General features: G+C 45.1%; 1 long non-coding RNA gene across 1 annotated transcript; it reads right to left on the bottom strand.

The window, feature by feature from the left end:
* Positions 1–4045: 4045 nt before the first annotated feature.
* LOC122921578 lies at positions 4046–4720 on the bottom strand. The gene is made up of 3 exons (XR_006387039.1): positions 4663–4720; positions 4368–4584; positions 4046–4288 (listed from the first exon to the last, which is right to left on the bottom strand). It is a non-coding gene; the product is annotated as an uncharacterized LOC122921578 (long non-coding RNA).
* Between the last annotated feature and the right edge of the window lie 16178 nt (positions 4721–20898).

Below are 20898 nucleotides of genomic sequence, written 5' to 3'. Positions count from 1 at the left end.
ACACAGGGCTATTAGGGCCCATTCACTCACTGCTGCTGCAAACGTCTCCTTTCACATGGGACAAAGTGCATAACGCACTTCGCCACATCTTTGGGCGATTTGCGCTTTGCACATTGACCCATGGGGAAGGAGAGGTTTGTTCTATAAAGGTAAAAAAACAAAAAAAAAAAAAAACACACCAGTAAGCAAACACGTTAATGTTCAGTTAAAAAAGTTAACGTTTATATGTTCTGTTGCAAAGTTAATAAAATTATTGCGTTGCGGCCTGGTTTTTTCTTTTTTTTTTTTTTCTTTTTTTACCTTACAGGTGGACCAACCGATCGACTAGCTGCAGCACCGATGTGCATTCTGACAGAAGCATTGCGCTGCTGTCAGATTACACGCAAGTCGGTGTATGCGGCGCTGCAAGACGGGATTTTCTCCTCTGCAGTGACAGATACGTTTGCCAAGGCATACGAGCTGAGGAGGAGGCGGCGTTCCTATGCTTTGGCAAACACTTTGTATATATATATATAAAAAAAAAAAAAAAAAATCCCAGCAATGATTTATTCATCCACATCGATTGATGTGAATGGAGAAATCTGGTTTGCCAGGGCATACGAGCTAAGTGGGTATGGATGTAGGGCGGAGCTCCTATGTCCTGGCAGACGCCTTTCCCCTCCATTTTTTTTTTTTGGCAGAGATTTTTTCATCCACATTGATCGATGCGAATGAAGAAATCTGTGCCGTTCATTTTTTCTTTCAGCCCAGAGGCTGAATGGAAAAAAAAATCTCATTACCTGTATGCTCAATATAAGGAGAATAGCAGAAACTCCTAATGCTGGCCATACATGTAATGATTGCGGAGACCCTCAAATGCCAGGGCAGTACAAACACCCCACAACTGACCCCATTTTGGAAATAAGACACCCCAAGGTATTTGCTGAGGGGCATATTGAGTCCATGAAAGATTTAAATTTTTGTCCTAAGTTAGCGGAAAGTGAGACTTTGTGAGAAAAAAAAAAAAAAAAAAATCAATTTCCGCTAACTTATGCAAAAAAAAAAAATTTCTATGAACTTGCCAGGCCCCTCATTGGATACCTTGGGGTGTCTTCTTTCCAAAGTGGGGTCACATGTGGGGTATTTATACTGCCCTGGCTTTTTAGGGGCCCTAAAGCATGAGAAGAAGTCTGGGATCCAAATGTCTAAAAATGCCCTCCTAAAAGGAATTTGGGCCCCTTTGCGCATCTAGGCTGCAAAAAAGTGTCACACATCTGGTATCGCCGTACTCAGGAGAAGTTGGGGAATGTGTTTTGGGGTGTCATTTTACATATACCCATGCTGGGTGAGAAAAATATCTTGGTCAAATGCCAACTTTGTATAAAAAAATGGGAAAAGTTGTCTTTTGCCAAGATATTTCTCTCACCCAGCATGGGTATATGTAAAATGACACCCCAAAACACATTCCCCAACTTCTCCTGAATACGGCGATACCAGATGTGTCACACTTTTTTGCTGCCAAGGTGGGCAAAGGGGCACATATTCCAAAGTGCACCTTTCAGATTTTGCAGGCCATTTTTTACAGATTTTGATTGCAAGGTACTTCTCACACATTTGGGCCCCTAAATTGCCAGGGCAGTATAACTACCCCACAAGTGACCCCATTTTGGAAAGAAGACACCCCAAGGTATTCCGTGAGGGGCATGGCGAGTTCCTAGAATTTTTATTTTTTGTCGCAAGTTAGTGGAATATGAGACTTTGTAAGGAAAAAAGAGAAAAAAAAAAAATCATCATTTTCCGCTAACTTGTGACAAAAAATAAATAAATTCTAGGAACTCGCAGTGCCCCTCACGGAATACCTTGGGGTGTCTTCTTTCCAAAATGGGGTCACTTGTGGGGTAGTTATACTGCCCTGGCAATTTAGGGGCCCAAATGTGTGAGAAGTACCTTGCAATCAAAATCTGTAAAAAATGGCCTGCAAAATCTGAAAGGTGCACTTTGGAATATGTGCCCCTTTGCCCACCTTGGCAGCAAAAAAGTGTGACACATCTGGTATCGCCGTATTCAGGAGAAGTTGGGGAATGTGTTTTGGGGTGTCATTTTACATATACCCATGCTGGGTGAGAAAAATATCTTGGTCAAATGCCAACTTTGTATAAAAAAATGGGAAAAGTTGTCTTTTGCCAAGATATTTCTCTCACCCAGCATGGGTATATGTAAAATGACACCCCAAAACACATTCCCCAACTTCTCCTGAGTACGGCGATACCAGATGTGTGACACATTTTTGATGCCAAGGTGGGCAAAGGGGCACATATTCCAAAGTGCACCTTTCGGATTTCACCGGTCATTTTTTACAGATTTTGATTGCAAAGTACTTCTCACACATATTGGCCCCTAAATTGCCAGGGCAGTATAACTACGCCACAAGTGATCCCATTTTGGAAATAAGACACCCCAAGGTATTCCGTGAGGGGCATGGCGAGTTCCTAGAATTTTTTATTTTTTGTCGCAAGTTAGTGGAATATGAGACTTTGTAAGGAAAAAAGAGAAAAAAAAAATCATCATTTTCCGCTAACTTGTGACAAAAAATAAAAAATTCTAGGAACTCGCCATGCCCCTCACGGAATACCTTGGGGTGTCTTCTTTCCAAAATGGGGTCACTTGTGGGGTAGTTATACTGCCCTGGCAATTTAGGGGCCCAAATGTGTGAGAAGTACCTTGCAATCAAAATCTGTAAAAAATGGCCTGCAAAATCTGAAAGGTGCACTTTGGAATATGTGCCCCTTTGCCCACCTTGGCAGCAAAAAAGTGTGACACATCTGGTATCGCCGTACTCAGGAGAAGTTGGGGAATGTGTTTTGGGGTGTCATTTTACATATACCCATGCTGGGTGAGAGAAATATCTTGGCAAAAGACAACTTTTCCCATTTTTTTTATACAAAGTTGGCATTTGACCAAGATATTTATCTCACCCAGCATGGGTATATGTAAAATGACACCCCAAAACACATTCCCCAACTTCTCCTGAGTACGGCGATACCAGATGTGTCACACTTTTTTGCTGCCAAGGTGGGCAAAGGGGCACATATTCCAAAGTGCACCTTTTGGATTTCACCGGTCATTTTTTACACATTTTGATTGCAAAGTTCTTCTCACACATTTGGGCCCCTAAATTGCCAGGGCAGTATAACTACCCCACAAGTGACCCCATTTTGGAAAGAAGACACCCCAAGGTATTCTGTGAGGGGCATGGTGAGTTCCTAGAATTTTTTATTTTTTGTCGCAAGTTAGTGGAATATGAGACTTTGTAAGAAAAAAAAAAAAAAAAAGAATCATCATCATTTTCCGCTAACTTGTGACAAAAAATAAAAATTTCTATGAACTCACTATGCCCATCAGCGAATACCTTAGGGTGTCTACTTTCCGAAATGGGGTCATTTGTGGGGGTTTTCTACTGTTTGGGCATTGTAGAACCTCAGGAATCATGACAGGTGCTCAGAAAGTCAGAGCTGTTTCAAAAAGCGGAAATTCACATTTTTGTACCATAGTTTGTAAATGCTATAACTTTTACCCAAACCATTTTTTTTTGCCCAAACATTTTTTTTTATCAAAGACATGTAGAACAATAAATTTGGCGAAAAATTTATATATGGATGTCGTTTTTTTTTGCAAAATTTTACAGCTGAAAGTGAAAAATGTCATTTTTTTGCAAAAAAATCGTTACATTTTGATTAATAACAAAAAAAGTAAAAATGCCAGCAGCAATGAAATACCACCAAATGAAAGCTCTATTAGTGAGAAGAAAAGGAGGTAAAATTCATTTGTATGGTAAGTTGCATGACCGAGCGATAAACGGTGAAAGTAGTGTAGTGCCGAAGTGTAAAAAGTGCTCTGGTCATGAAGGGGGTTTCACCTAGCGGGGCTGAAGTGGTTAAATAAAATGTCCATATTCTATGCTATGTCTACCGTATACCATAGGGGGCTGGCCAAAACAGGGGAGCCAAAGACTCTGCTGACTCAGACAGCCCCTTACACTCAGACGGAGGGAACAGTTGTCCCTCTGACTGTAGGGGGCTGGCAAAACAGGGGAGCCAAGGGAGCCCCTTTACAATTTTTTCTTTTTTAACAGTTGTTAAAAATATTTACCTTCTTGGTGCCATCGCCTTTCGTAGGAAACCCAGGGCCGCCGTATGGATGTATGGGATCCCTGAGGCTCCTCCGGAGCCACCTAGGGCCTGAACCTCCTTGTTAAAATCCCTCCTGAAGCGGTCCCGGATAGATCGCCAACGCGTTGTAACCAGTTTGACTATAGAAAAAAAAAACATAAAAAATAAAATCAGCATGATGTAAGGAAAAGAACAATATACATTTATTTTTTTACTTACCATATTTCTCCTGAGCCGCCGCATTTAGATCCCCCCAGGTCTCAAAAATTTGCGCACAGATGTCCCTCCAGAGCCGCTGGGCCCGATGATGATCAGCGTGGTGGCGGTTGGAGTGGTCCCATAATGATGGACGCGCATCCACCGGTTGGATGAGGAGCAGGTTATCTATGGTAGGAACCCCGAACTCCTCATCTTCCCTGGTGGAGCCTCTGGAACCCTGAAAAAAAGGAAATACAAAATTAAATGTAAATCCTAATACAAAATGCAAATTAAAACTACTTAATTCAAGACTTACACGTCTACGACCGCCACGCTCATTCCCGCGGACTCTGGAGGCGACTGGAGGATCCTCGCTGGCGGCTCTAGGTGCAGATTGCTGAAACAAAAACAAAAAATGTTTTACAGAATGTATTTTAATAATAAAATTAATTACAGTACAGACCAAAAGTTTGGACACACCTTCTCATTCAAAGAGTTTTATTTTTTTCATGACTATGAAAATTGTAGATTCACACTGAAGGCATCAAAACTATGAATTAACACATGTGGAATTATATACATAACAAAAAAGTGTGAAACAACTGAAAATATGTCATATTCTAGGTTCTTCAAAGTAGCCACCTTTTGCTTTGATTACTGCTTTGCACACTCTTGGCATTCTCTTGATGAGCTTCAAGAGGTAGTCACCTGAAATGGTTTTCACTTCACAGGTGTGCCCTGTCAGGTTTAATAAGTGGGATTTCTTGCCTTATAAATGGGGTTGGGACCATCAGTTGCGTTGTGGAGAAGTCAGGTGGATACACAGCTGATAGTCCTACTGAATAGACTGTTCTAATTTGTATTATGGCAAGAAAAAAGCAGCTAAGTAAAGAAAAACGAGTGGCCATCATTACTTTAAGAAATGAAGGTCAGTCAGTCCGAAAAATTGGGAAAACTTTGAAAGTGTCCCCAAGTGCAGTCACAAAAACCATCAAGCGCTACAAAGAAACTGGCTCACATGCGGACCGCCCCAGGAAAGGAAGACCAAGAGTCACCTCTGCTGCAGAGGATAAGTTCATCCGAGTCACCAGCCTCAAGTCACCAGACCAGGTCAATGCCACACAGAGTTCTAGCAGCAGACACATCTCTAGAACAACTGTTAAGAGGAGACTGTGTGAATCAGGCCTTCATGGTAAAATATCTGCTAGGAAACCACTGCTAAGGACAGGCAACAAGCAGAAGAGACTTATTTGGGCTAAAGAACACAAGGAATGGACATTAGACCAGTGGAAATCTGTGCTTTGGTCTGATGAGTCCAAATTTGAGATCTTTGGTTCCAACCACCGTGTCTTTGTGCAACGCAGAAAAGGTGAACGGATGGACTCTACATGCCTGGTTCCCACCATGAATATATGACACTCTGAGGTCCCCCCTTGCATCCCCCCTCCCCATTGAAAAGCAATTAAGGTGTTTGCTTAACACATTTAGTTTAGATAACATGTCTCATAAAGCATGTGTGTCAACTCTACTACATCTGTAGCTATGGGTAAATTCATGGTTCACTGTGTTAATAAACAGCCTGTTTAAAAACGCACTGCATAACCACATATGTTATGCTTTTTAAATAAAAAAAAAATGTTTCAAAAACTGTCCCTTATTGGTATTTAAACACACACAGCGTTATTGGAAAAAAACTGTGTCTTGTTCTCAACAAAAACCACTGAGTAATGAGAAAATATGATTGATAATGTATCTAAAAATCTATAAGAATTCACTGCCTGTATAGATACTAAAATTGAAAATAAAAAATATTTATTATTGATTGTTAAATATTAAGAACTTTATGATGGGCAAGTGCCCTTGTATCACAGGCTCTAACCTCTAAACAGTTGAGTCCCTAAATTTTTATAGGATGGACTACATGGTATTTACAACAATACAATCAGTGCATTGTTGTGAGTTTAGAGGTATAGGTAAATAGGGCTTTGTGCAATTTCCCAACACCAGGGAACATTGCGTTCATTCCCCAGGTGTTTTATTATTCATTATCTTTATACAATGTGTGTTGACAGCTAGCACATTGCATCAGCTTCTATTCTGGTTATTCAGCAAATTCGATTCATAGTGTTGCCTAGTCATATCTGAAGCTCCTGATGATCTGGTGCCTACCAGAGAAACTGGTTGAGCATTATAGATATATTGCTTAAGTTCCATACACACATTTTTGAATGTATCTATCCTGGGCAATAGATCATAATCACCATCAGGGATCCACTACCCCACCAACTCTGGTGAAAGTGCAAGAATTTAAATACACAAGATCTAGGCCCAGTACCTATTTTCCTATACCTCTAAACTCACAACAATACATTGATTGTATTGTTTAAATACCATGTAGTCCCTCTTATAAAAATTCAGGGACTCAACTGTTTAGAGGTTAGAACCTGTGATACAAGGGCACTTGCCCATCATAAAGTTCTTAATATTTAGCAATCAATAATAAATATTTTTTATTTTTGTATCTATACAGGCAGTGAATTCTTGTTCTCAACAAAAAGTCCTAAAATTATGCCATAAAACAGTGGTCCCCAACCACCGGGGTGTGGAACAGTGTTGGGCTGCGGTCCATCTGGTATTGGTCCGTGGAAAATGCTGCAGTTGAACGGAGGGGACAGGAACTCTTGTTTTCTCTGCCCCACTGTTAAGCCTTATAGGCTGAAGGCTGCCCCCCTGGAGAGGGGCTATATTTAAGGGGACCACTACTTAGGGGGCAGTAAAGATGCCACTACTCTGGGGGCACTGTGTTTTAAGAGGCCACTACTGGAGGGTACTTTTACATAAAAAGGACACTACTGGGGGATATTTTATATGAAGGACACTGATGGGGGGCATAAAAGGAGGCAAATAGGTGTTTTCAATTATGCTGAAACAAGTTGTGGTCAAAAGACATCATCTGTGCAGGACTGAGAAAAGAACGAAAGAGAACGATTCCAGCCAGAGGAGACATCACCAGTAGTTCACTGAGTAGGGACCTAAATAAGAATTCACACCCTATACGATGAGATAATGATAACCTATCTTAAGGATAGGTTACCATTATCATTTCCTGGAAAACCCCTTTAATGGGAGCATATGTTTGCCTGTGTATGTATATATAAAATATAATGTATTTATATTACACTACTCACAAAAAGTTTGGGATATTTCACTTGTGGGTGACATTTCAGGATGAAACTAAATGCACTCTAACCTTTACAGGTGAACTCAATGTGACCTTCTCTAAACTTTTGAATGCACATGTCCAACTGTTCAATGTTTCTGTACTTTTTTTTTTAAGAATTTTTTTTTATTTCTCAAAGGAAAGACATATATATATATAGTACAATTCAAAGCATTGTATGTTGGTTACAAATCATTTTCATGAAACAGACATTGATGCCTAGTTAGACAGTAAAGATTCAAAACAATTTGACCCTCAACGTCAATTATTCTCAAAACCCTTCATTTAAGTGTCCTCCCCCCCCACCCAGATCTGAAAAAGCCTAACCCCCCTCCTCCCAACCCCAAACCAAAACTAACTTTCGTCCTGCCAGAACATTCACCATACCTCTTGTACAGACATGGGCTAAAGGTATTATGTCCGCCATACTGGTAACATCTCGGACGGTCATAATAAACATGTCATTAGTGCCAAACGACCTAGCGTCCCTTTCAACTGCTCCTCTAGGTACCACTTCGTTAGTGTGAAAGGTCTCATGAATATTCTCAATTTCGGAATCGGAGAAGAACTGTGTCAGAAAGCCTACTCCATTTCTTGAGAAATTTGCCTCCCTTCCCTTCCTTATGTTTTATTACATCCCCTCGCTCCAAGGTCAGTAACTCTTTGAGACAAGGCTAAAATATCATCCCTAGAGGGGACTGAAGGCCGGAGCCAGTGTTGTAAAATGCTCCTTTTGGTTACCATACAGAGTGCATGGAAGAGGGTCCGCAGTCTACGTTCCATAGGGACCCCATCCTTCAGTTCCTCCCAGTAATGAAATAAAAAGATCACAAGGCTCAACGGGACTGTCAGATTCCAACCTTTGATATCTGGGCCACCTGGTTCCATAGGCTTTGTATTTGAGGGCAGGACCATAAACCATGGAATAGGTTGGTGTGCATTACCTTACATCTTAGGCACCTAGTGATCCTGTCCAACCTATTGGGAGCTGCCGGGAGATTAAAAGCATAGATGGCATTATGCATTATCCTGAAATGTGTGTCCCTCCAAGTTTCATTTATGACTGAGCTCCTCAAAGCCCACCATCCCTTCAAGATCTTCTCCCCTGCCTCATCGTCTTCTAAGATACGGGCCCATGGGCGAAAAACCAGGAGTGGCAGACCGTCTCCCAAAATCTCCCGTAACTGGGAGTATAAGAGAGATATGGATTGTGGGCCTGTACCCTTCAATGCTATCTTGTCAAATTCATTTGTCGTTATTTCCTTAGAAACATCTCTCAATCTATCGGTCAGGAATTTACTGACCTGGGTATATTGAATAGTTTGAAAAGGACTCAGGTGAAAAACGTCCCTAACTTCCTGACATGATAGCCATCTATTCTCGGTCTTATGCAGCAACTGCTGGGCCCTTAGTATTCCCTTCTGTTTCCATTCCTTAAACAAGGCATTACTCCTTCCCTGCTCGAATTCCGGATGTCCCCACAGGGGCAAAAATTTCGAGACCCTCTGACAGTCGCAAATTCTTCCTAATAATTCGCCATGCTGCCCAGGTGTGACGGAAGATAGTCGAATTCCGCAAGTGCATGGGGAGGGCTCTCAAGGCCGTGTGTAACAGGGTGCAAGGATCCCAAGGTGCGCAAAGTTCCTTCTCTAAAACATAGTCAGAGTGAAAACTTGTGTGATGTAGCCAGTCAATAATGTGTCTGAGAAGACACGCATGATTATATATTCTAACGTCAGGCATATTCATTCCCCCTTTTATTTTTAGGGCCATCAGCTTCCTCAGACCTATTCTTGGTCTCTTTCCCTTCCAGATAAAACATGCCACCTCACCATGAAGTCTGCTGACGTCCACATGTTTAATCAGCAAGGGCAACGTTTGAAGAGGGTAAAGAAGTCTGGAGAAGCTGATCATTTTGACTAAATGAATTCTGCCTAGTAAAGGTAGGGGCAGATTCTGCCACTTACACAACTCACAAGTCACCTTGTTTAGTAGAGGGGTATAGTTTAGACCATACAAGGATTCTGCTCTGGGACCTATCTTGATTCCTAAGTATGTAATGTGGTCTTTAGCCACCGGTATCCCACCTATATCACTCCTCGACTTCAATCTTGTCCCCCCCCTCCCCAGTTGTAAAAGAGCACACTTGGCTGTATTTATCTTAAAACCTGAGAACTGACCAAATTCTGCTATGCTGTTCAGTACCGCCTGTAGATCTGAAATGGGGTTTTCCATAAATAAGAGTATGTCATCAGCGAAAAAGATGGCTTTCAGTTCAGAATTCCCTACTCTAATACCCTTAAAAATCCCACCCGAGTTTAGAAGACGAACCAGTGGCTCCACAGCCAGGTCGAACAGTAAAGGGGATAAGGGACAACCCTGCCTGGTTCCCCTATGCAAGCTAAAAGGGTCAGAAAGAAAGCCCTGCATGCCTATCCTGGCCATAAGAGTTGTGTATAGCTGAGAAAGGTACTCCCTGAAAGAGCCCCTCACCCCAAATTTGTCCAACACCCTCCATAGCCACTCCCAGTGTACTTTCTCAAAAGCTTTCTCAGCGTCCAGGGTGACTATGGAGGGTGTCGATCCCTCTCCCTTTCTCCGACCCACCTCATCCAAGACCGCCAAAACTCGGCGGATGTTGGTGACCGCTGATCGATTTCTGATGAGACCAACCTGTAGTGGGCTGATCAGATTCGGGAGGATGCGTGCTAATCTGTTGGCCATAAGCTTTGATAGGATTTTAACATCCTGATTGATGAGAGATATCGGTCTGTACGACGCGGGGTCCTCTGCTGGCTTACCCTCCTTAGGGAGCATGAGTATATGTGCCATGTTCATTTGAGCGGATAGCCTTCCCCCCTGTAAAAGGACATTTCCCAATCTAGACACTACTGGTGAAATTTGTACTTTTAGGGCTTTATAGAAGTCGCCCGAATAACCATCAGGTCCCGGTGCCTTATTCCCAGGTAATTGTGATATCGTATTCAGAATTTCCTCTTCCGTGATGGGCATATTAAGCTGATCCAGATCCTCCTGTGCGACCATTGGGAGATTTAAGCCATCTAAGAAACTGGGGTCTATCGATACATTATCAGGTGGTCTACTATACAGGTCTACTATACGTGGGGATGGGACCTCAACTTTCCTACAGAGTCACGCAAATGGGTGATTGGGGTTGTTTGTCTACGTCCCTTAGCCAAATTGGCCAGGAGTCTACCAGCCTTATTACCAAACTTGTGCAGCTCCAATTCCCACTTAGCTTTATGAAAGTGTCACGACCCCTGGTCATGGTCGTGACTCCTTGGGAGCCGCATGCAGTTATCCGCGGTCTGGTGTTGTCGCAGCCGCAGCTGGGGGCACTTAGTGGTTTGCCTCAGGTGCGGTTGCCGCGAATAACAGGCATGCGTGCGGTTGCCCTTGGCAACGTGTTTTGGTGTGCACGTCCTTCGTCTGTGTTTATGTGCACTCCCTTTGTGTGTTTGTTGTGCACGAGATTGTGTTGGTTGTATGCACTTGGACACCTCCCTTCACCTGCGGTGGTCCGCGGCAACGTCTGGTGTTGTGGGCATGTGGTGGCAGGGTCTCGGCCTGCTGGTTGTTCTTCAGGACACGGCTGCCACGCATGCCGTTGCCAGCGGTAACAGGTGAGTGAGTGTGTGTGCTATTTCCCTTTTAGTTGGTGTAGGAAGGGTTAACCCCCTTCCCAGTGTGTGTGAGTCACTGGGTGTGTCTGGCCGTTGGGTGTGGCCACTTGGCCTATAAAGCCTCAGTCCCTGGCTGGGTTCAGTAGGTTGCTCTCAGCCATGCTGGCTGGAGCAGCCTCCTGTCTCCTCCATCTGCCTGGTGGGGACCATCCTTCTGGTCATAAACCTTTGTTACCTTGTCTGATGTTATGTTTATGTGTATGTGGTTGCTGGCTTGTTGCACCTTATGGTTCCCTGGTTCCCTGTGTGATGTATGGTGTGTGCTGTTGTCTTTTCTGTGGTTGTAGACAGACAGCACTTTTGCATGGGTTCCGGGCGGTGTGTTTGTGGCAGGTAGGTGAGGTTGTAGTTCCACTTACCTGCCACTGCCATAAGTGGTATTGGATTCCCCTTATTTCCAGCTTGGCCTTTCTAGGCTCCTGTTCCTCCGTGTTCTGGAGGAACAGGTAGTCTATCCAGCTCCTAGCCTAGGGACCTGCGGAGGGATAGTAGGGACCCGAGGTTCCAGCGCATGGGTCCTCCTACCCTAAAGGTCGGCCCATGTAGGTTAGGAGTTAGGGTCAGATCAGGGAGACTTTAGGAGGTGACCGGCTCCCTGATCCTGTGGTCTTGCAGCGACCAAACATCTCCGGGTACCGCACGGCTGGGGGTTTCCCCCACCGCCAGTCGTGACAGAAAGCTCTCCTTTCTCGTTGCCCAAAGCTCAAAATCCCCCCTAGCTGCAATCCATTTGTCTTTGTTCTCTGGCGTTGGAGATTGCACAAAAGCCCTGTAGCAACTCTGGACTTCTTGACTACACTTAATGAATTGTGCCTTCGTAGCTCTCTTGAGACCTGTTATGTATGCTATCAATCTGCCTCTTAGAACGGACTTGCCTGCTTCCTAAAAAAGTAGAGGGTCAGATTCATGCTCCTGGTTGATGGTGCTGTATTCCAGCCACCAGCCCAGTAATAATTCTACAAAAGTCTCATCCTCAGCTAGGAAAGACGGGAATTTCCAGATATATTCTGCCACTCTCGGTTCCATATCCGCCAATGTCAAAACCACTAATGATGATCTGAGATCAGCAGATTTTCAATAACTACCTCACTAACTCTGGAAAGAAGTTCTGGTTTAGCAAACCAGTAGTCTATGCGAGACCATGAATTTTGTGTATGGGAAAAGTGGGTAAAATCTCGTTCATCCGGATGTGATATCCACCACAGCAATGTCCTCTGTAAGAGAAGACAAAACCCCACTTCTCCCATGGACTTTTTTCCTCACCAGCCCTGACTGTTTACGGTCCTTGCTTTCCACCATTGTGGCATTAAAGTCCCCTCTCACCAGTATGTTGCCCACAGGATCCGCCAATATCTTGTCTCTCAGGGAGGCAAAAAAACAACCTTGCATTACGTTGGGTGCATATATATTATACACGTTGAGATTCCTGCTCCCATCTTTCATTGTTAGTACCAACACCCTGCCTTCATCATCTGCAGCATAACCTTGGATCCTATGCACTAAATTCCTATGTACCAGAGTGATTACACCCGCCTTGCCCTGTATTGCTGGAGACCCATAGACCTTTCCCACCCATAGCCTTGACATTCTCATAAAATCCGCCTCTAGGAGATGCGTTTCCTGCAGAAACGCAATATCTGCCCCCAAGCGCTTCAGATGGCGCAGCACCATTATGCGTTTCTGCGGGGAGCGCAGGCCCTTGACGTTCCAAGTTATAATCCTAATCATTTCCCCACATTTTTAGTAGGTTCTTCCCCCCGCTGTCACATGTATGAGACTTAAAGATTGGCAGGACAATTCTAACATAACTAAAACATGAAAGAAGAACATAAAAAAACATCCCTGAGTAGCCTGTGAAGGCAAGTGAACAAAACATCACATCCTGGGCTTCACTTTTTTCTGGTACCATCTTACATTCCCACAAACTTCCCCCTGGTTAGCTTACATCGGAGGATTAAAACCACCAGATCCATCAGCCCCCTCCTTCATTTCTTTCTCACCCCTTTATGGAGGCGTTCAGGTATGAAGCATAACATCCCTCATTTTCGCTGCTTCCGCTGGTTGCTAGACGAGAAATGCAGGACCTCTTCCTTCCGTTGCGACTTGTCACGGGAAGTCCCTTGCGAATCAAATTGTGGACTCTGTGATCCTTTTCTCCCCTTTTCTGCCGGATCCTCAGATTCGGGGATATATGGGCCTTGTGAAAAAAAAGCTGTAGCATCCGAGGCATTATTAAAGTTCCTATAGACTCCATCTGCGCACTTCACTTTTAAAACTGCCGGATACAGTAGTTGGAAACGGATTTTCCTCCGGAACGATGACGTGCATATTTCACTGAAACCTCTCCTTTTCTTTGTGATCACTGCCGAGTAATCATTGAAGAGCATGATTTTTTGCCCCCTATAGGTTAGAGGTTCTTTTCGCGCCCTAAAAGCGCGTATAATGTCCTCCTTGTCAGAGAAATCGAGGTACTTCTTTATGACCTGTCTGCCCCTCTGCAGACGATTAGATACCTCCTTGGATCCCCCAGGAGGGCTCTGTAGTGACCCCAATCTATGCGCTCTTTCCACTTTGCGGGGAATCGACAGTCCCAGCGCTCTGGGGAGTTCTGACTCACAAATGTGTTTAAGCTCTGAGCCCGGTATGTCCTCTGGGAGACCCACTAACCTGAGGTTACTGCCACGTGAGCGGTTTTCAAGGTCATAAACCTTATCTTTTAACTCATTCACCGTCTGCAGCAGCGTTTTCATTCGCGATTGCGTGCCTTGCATATATTCTTCCACGCAGGACGTCCTCTGTTCAAGTTCGTCTATGCGGTACCCCTGCTGATTGTAAGCTTCCTGCAGCTCTGTAAGGGATTCCTGTATCGTCGCTGCTAGCGTGGATTTGAGATCAGGTGCCAGGTGGGCCGCAACCTCTATTGCCAGCCTCTTGAGATTCGCAGCTGGTAGCGGGGTATGCTGGAACAAGTCCTCCTGTGAGGATAGCAGGGGCTGATTCAATTCAACCGCCCGCGGCGTGGCCTCAATCTCGGCCGCCATCTTGGCCTCTTTATGCAGCCGCTCCGGCCGCGACTCGTCTCCGTCCTCCGGCTTCTTCCCGCTACGTAGCAGGTACCTCTCCATACACGATGTACTGTCTTCCTACACTTACCACACTTCGTGTGGTTAATTGAGCCCGTAGGCAGTGATCGGAGGGTGAAGTTGTCTGGGAAGGTGGCGGAGCTCCGCTAAGCGCGTCTCCACATACCAGCGCCGGAACCGGAAGCCCGTTTCTGTACTTTTTGCACAACTTGCTGTTCTCTAACAAGGAGCTTAATGGCAAAATTCACAACAGGTGTTTGATGCATGAATTGCCCAATACATTTCCTGGCTTAATTACAATTAGTATTTAAACAGTCCTCCTCAAGTCCTCATCATGTTGTTCAAATTTTGACATCATGAGACCAAGACGACACCCAACAATTGATCAACAGTACCAGGATGTTCTCAGACAGAAGTGGCAACTGAGCTTAGAGTGTCACAGAAAGTCATCAGCAGGTTGCAGCAGAGATACAGAGAGACTGGAAAAGTCACAGAAAGGCATAGAAGTGGACATCCTTTGGCCATATCCCACACTGATGACCACTTCATTGGGAACAATGCCCTGCGGACCTGGATGATAAATGCCACACGACTCCAGGCACATTTAAGGGAGGTGAGAAGCACCCAAGTGTCATGGCAGACCATTCAAAACTTTTTACATCAGCTTGGTCTGTGTGCTAGACGACTTGCAAGGGTACCTGACCACAGACGTCATTGTCTTGCATGGAGCATCTACGTTGGATGAGGGACCAGTGGGCCTTATTGCTGTTCTTTGCTAAAGGTCGATTCATGCTGAGCAGAAATGATGGCCACCAATGATGTTGGAGATGTCAAGGAGAGCGCTATGCATCAGCCACTTTTGTCACCAGACGAGCTTTTGGTGGTGGTGGTTTTACAGCGTAGGCAGGTGTGTCTAGTCAATACACAACTGCCCAACGCTTTGTGAATGGTTCAGTGACAAGCCCATACTACTTGAATAACATCATTAATCCAGTCATTGTGCCTCTGCATGAACAGCACAGGTCTAATTTCATCTTCATGGACAACAATGCACCAGCTCATCAAGGTCACATTATAAGGAAACGGCTGCTGGAGACTGGGGGACCTCAAATGGAGTGGTCTGCACTAAATTCTATTGAAAACCTATGGGATCAGCTGAGTCACTGTGTAGAGGCTCATAACTCTGTACCCCAGAACCTCAATGACCTGATGACCTCAATGACCTGGCAAAAGAGTGGGATGTCATGCCTCAGCAGACAATAAGTCGACTTGTGAACCGCATGAGATGTCGTTGTCAAGCTGTAATTGCTGCTCACGGTCACATAACAAGTTTTTGAGACTGACATTTTTTGTGGGGTATACCCACCACTGTTGTTGGCTTTTGTTTCAATAAATCGTTTGAGATGAGGAAATCACCATTGCATGCTTCTACTCAAATGCCCTACTTTCATGATATAATATCACTGTAGCGTGAACTTTTTACGTTTATATACTGTGAATATATATATGTACAGTGGGGCGAAAAAGTATTTAGTCAGCCACCAATTGTACAAGTTCTCCCACTTAAAAAGATGAGAGGCCTGTCATTTTCATCATAGGTATACCTTAACTATGAGAGACATAATGAGAAAAAAAAATCCTGAAAATCACATTGTCTGATTTTTAAAGAATTTATTTGCAAATTATGGTGGAAAATAAGTATTTGGTCAATAACAAAAGTTAATCTCAATACTTTGTTATATAGCTTTTGTTGGCAATGACAGAGGTCAAATGTTTTCTGTAAGTCTTCACAAGGTTTACACACACTGTTGCTGGTATTTTGGCCAATTCCTCCATGCAGATCTTCTCTAGAGCAGTGATGTTTTGGGGCTGTCGCTAGGCAACACAGACTTTTAACTCCCTCCAAAGGTTTTCTATGGGGTTGAGATCTGGAGACTGGCTAGGCCACACCCGGATCTTGAAATGGTGCAGTGTCCCAGGGGGTCAGTAGTGTGTGCTGGGCTTTGTAGTGCAGATTGACCACTAACCTGGGATCCACTGTCGTCTTCAATTGGGGCAAATACTGGAACAGGCAGGTATTTAACAGTTCGTGACGCCAGTGTCAATTAAACGGTGACACGCCGTGTAGGGTATGGTAAAAGAATGAAGCAAGCATAGGATAGCCAACAAAAACTGGAACTTTTACTGAATATCAGTGAATACAGCTGGTTCTTGGGAGTACAGAATGGCCGGTCTTAGCAAGGCATTATACAGAGTGTTGATTACAGGAGATGCAGTACAGGCGGCATGCACACTATTCCTGACTGGTCCTGCTACATGTGACTTTCTCTCCAAGGTCTAATGCCCTTTATCTGGCGTACCCTTGAAGCTGTCCTTATCTAGTACCTCCTCTGTTATCTTGAGTACCTCTTGCTTTATCTGATCGGCCTCTGTGGTATTCTGTGTCTTCAGGCTGATTAGCTATGCCCTTCTGACTTCTATGCATGGACTCAGGAGGGGATCCTCTCTGCACTGAGTCTGGAAACTTCTAAACTTCCTGAGCTAGGCCCTAGCCTATTTATACTGAACTGGCGGCTCCCTCTGCTGGCTGTGATAAGGATTGCCGGTAACCGGCCTGACTGGCTTAAAGGGAACTACACACTCAAATCTAGCAGTGTCGGGTAGCCTACCCGTATGCTGCACACCCCCAGACTTTAACGTGAGTAAGGCCTCGTACTCACACACATGCCTGAACCAACATAAGCTGATGCATAATTTAACCATTACATTATAAATATAATAAACAACTATTTCACACAAAAATATAACATTTGCAACAAAGGACGCAAGAAAAAGGGGCGTCTTCTTTCTTCTTGGGCACGGCCGCTGACCTGGCACAGCGGACTTAAGGTGAACCAGGTTAGTCTATTTTTCTTGACTGAGGTATAATAAGGAACTACACAGGGTTTCCCCGTGGGTGTAGAACAGGCAAGGGCTCACGTGGAGGAGTCCATTCTTGCGCACAAACATCAAGCAGGCTATTTCCGATAGTAACTGTTCGGGAGGAGACACCACCAGCATAGTCAAAGTCTCTTAAATGGACTGGCGGACGTCCCCTGGTCATCCGGGTGGACCTTCTCAACACAGGGGTTTCCTCTTCCCTTAGCACCGAGGTAGAAGAGGGAGTAGCAACAGGAGGATCTCCATCCGTGAGACCTTGGTCAGGAACAACGGGAACAACAGGAACAACAGGATCCACTGGAGGGGGAACTGGATCCGGGGCATCTTGAACCGGCTCTTCTGGAAGTAAAGGTACAGTAGGTGCCGGAGCGGGCACCAACAAGTTCAACCATGGTGTCAGAAGCCAATGCATGGGATCGGCGTCATACCTTAGATTTCGGACAGCCTGCATAGGATCCTCGGGCTGTATCGATGACTCTGACACAGGGGGTTCAGATATAGAACTCTCGGCACTGGGTCCTGGTGTCAGGCAGAGCTTTAACCGGTTTCGGTGTACAATTTGGGATCCCCTGCCCTCCCGGGTGATCTCATAAGTGTGAGTTCCAACATTTGGGATTGCAGTGACAACATAAGGACTTTGCTCCCATTTACTGTCCAGTTTACTGGTACGGCGGTTATTTTTTAACCATACCACAGCCCCTATCGTCAAGGGTTCTGCATGGGCTGCTTGGTCATAGTCTCTCTGCTGCCGGTCTCTAGCATAGTCCATACGTTCCTGAACAATAGCTTGGGCCGTATTCAATCGCCTTTGGTGTTCAGCAACCCAGTCGGTATTAGGGAATGGGTTGATGCAATCAGGTACGAGTACATCCAAGGAGTGGTCAGCAGGCAATAATCCTTGGCGCCCAAACATCAAATAAAAGGGGGTATACCCGGTGGAACAGTGTATGGTATGATTGTATGTGAACATGAGCTGTGGCAACAGATTAGGCCAATCTCCCCTGGTTTCAGGAGGCACGGTCCTCAGCATCTCTATCAAGGTCTGATTCATTTTTTCACATAATCCATTACCTTGCGGATGGTAGGCCGTCGTCCGGATCTTCTTACAGTTGTGCAGGCGGCACAGTTCATGGAACAGATGGGACTCAAAAGCAGGACCTTGATCGGTGAGGATCTTCTCTGGACAACCGTAAGGCAGGAGGAAGTGTTTCCAGAACAGTTCGGCTGTAGTCTTGGCCGTCTGGTCTCTCACAGGCACCGCTACAACAAACTTAGTGAAATGGTCAATAATAGTCATAGCGTACACATACCCTGAGCGACTAGGCTCCAGTTTCACATGGTCGATGGCGACAAGTTCAAGAGGACGAGTACTTACAATGGGTCTCAGTGGTGCCCTCTGATCATGGTGTTCACCTCGTTTCAAGGCACAGGCTACACACTCCCGACACCACTTCTCCATGTCTTCTCTCATGCCCACCCAATAAAACCGCTGGCGGATATTTGCCTCAGTCTTTTGGACCCCAAAGTGACCGGATTGATTGTGGTACATCTCCAACACCATACCTGCATCTCGTCGGGGTATGAGAATTTGATGCACTCTTTCGTTGGACACTGGGTCTAGGCTTCTCCGTAGCAGCAGGCCCTTTTGTATAAAGAGTTGATGGCGCTGTCTCCACAGTTTGATGAGCTCAGGATCTGTACTCTTACGCCGAATCCTCTCAGGGGTTCTGCCACTGGTAATGAAGTCCAGCAATTCACCCAGCACTCTACTTTCAGACTGTAGTTTCACCCACCTTTCTTCTTTGAGTTCCGGCCTACTGGAGGATGAAGGAACTGCAGCTCTGTTACTGGTAGCCCGAGCCTGATCCTGTTGAGCAAATTTATGGTAGAAGGCCGGCATTTCTACATCTTCCCAGGCATCTCGCACATCATCAGGAGCTGTCTCTGTGGGAAGTCTGGATAAAGCATCAGCATTGTCATTAGTACGTCCAGCACGATATTTTACAGAGAAATCATAGTTGGCGAGGCGAGAGGCCCATCTTTGCTCCAAAGCCCCCAATTTAGCTGTATTTAGATGTGCCAGAGGGTTATTATCAGTGAATGCAATGAATGGGGTAGCGGCTAGATAATCTTTGAATTTTTCCGTCACTGCCCACACTAATGCCAGGAACTCTAGTTTGAAGGAACTATAATTCTGGTCATTTTTCTCAGCTCCTTTCAGGGAGCGGCTTGCATAAGCTATCACTCTTTCTTTTCCCTCTTGAATCTGGGCTAACACAGCCCCCAGGCCTCGTTTGCTAGCATCAGTATACAGATGGAAGGGCTTGCTGTAATCTGGATAACCTAACACGGGAGGCTCGGTCAGTTTCTTTTTTAACAACTGGAACGCTATCTCTCTTTCTTCATTCCACTCAATGAGCACTGGAGTTCTAGGACTTTTCTTGGGCTGCCCCCTCAAGAGTTCCTGGATAGGATCGGCTATTTGAGCAAAATGGGGGATGAAACGTCTATAGTAGCCGGCAAAACCAAGGAAACCCCTCACCTCTTTGACGGTAGTGGGTACCGGCCAGTTACGGACAGCCGCTAACTTATCAGGGTCAGGTTGTACGCCCTCTCCGCTTACCACATGCCCCAGGTATTTTACCGCAGGTTTGAGCAAGTGGCATTTAGATGGCTTTACCTTCAGGCCATATTTGACAAGGATTTCAAAGACCTCTGCTAGGTGTTTCAGGTGGTCTTCATATGTTTTTGAGTACACAATGACGTCATCTAGATACAGCAGCACTGTTTCGAAGTTTTTGTGACCCAAACACCGCTCCATTAGTCTCTGGAAAGTTCCTGGGGCATTACATAACCCGAACGGCATACAATTAAATTCAAACAGGCCCATGGGAGTGGTGAAAGCAGTCTTTTCCCTATCTGCCGGGGCCATGGGTACTTGCCAGTAGCCACTGGTCAAGTCCAATGTGGAGAAATAGGCAGCGGAGCCCAGAGCAGTTAGTGACTCTTCAATGCGGGGCAGTGGGTACGCGTCTTTGTGGGTTATTTGGTTAATCTTCCTATAGTCCACGCAGAAACGGATACCACCATCCTTCTTCTTTACAAGGACCAGGGGTGCCGCCCACGGGCTACGACTGTCCCGGATTACATTAGAGTCTTTCATCTCTTGGATCATTTCTTTTACAGTCTGATATGAAGTAGGCGGTAAGGGTCGGTATCTCTCCTTGATAGGAGGATGAGAGCCAGTAGGTATGGTGTGTTGTATGGCACTAACCTCTCCATAATCAGCAGCATGTTTACTGAAGGCCTGGTGGTGCTCTTTGACAAGCCGTAGTATCCCTTCTTGTTGATGTTGGGGGGTAGTCTCGTCCCCGACATGTAGCTCTTCCCACCAGGGTACTTGTGACTGAGGCACCGGCGGACATCCGCTGACTGCAGCTGGCGGCTTTTCTGTCACTGGAAGACGGATGATGTCTTGGAAGAACACCTGAGAAAGCTGGGCAACAGGGTAATGCTTAGTAAGCGCAACAGGATGGTCACTCAGGTTAATCAGACGGACAGGTACTTTACCTTGGGAGACATTCACCAGGCACTTGGCAGCTCTC

Source organism: Bufo gargarizans, chromosome 11 (assembly GCF_014858855.1).
Source record: "Bufo gargarizans isolate SCDJY-AF-19 chromosome 11, ASM1485885v1, whole genome shotgun sequence".
NCBI classification, from domain to species: Eukaryota; Metazoa; Chordata; class Amphibia; order Anura; family Bufonidae; genus Bufo; species Bufo gargarizans.
This window is presented reverse-complemented; position numbering and strand designations above follow the sequence as displayed.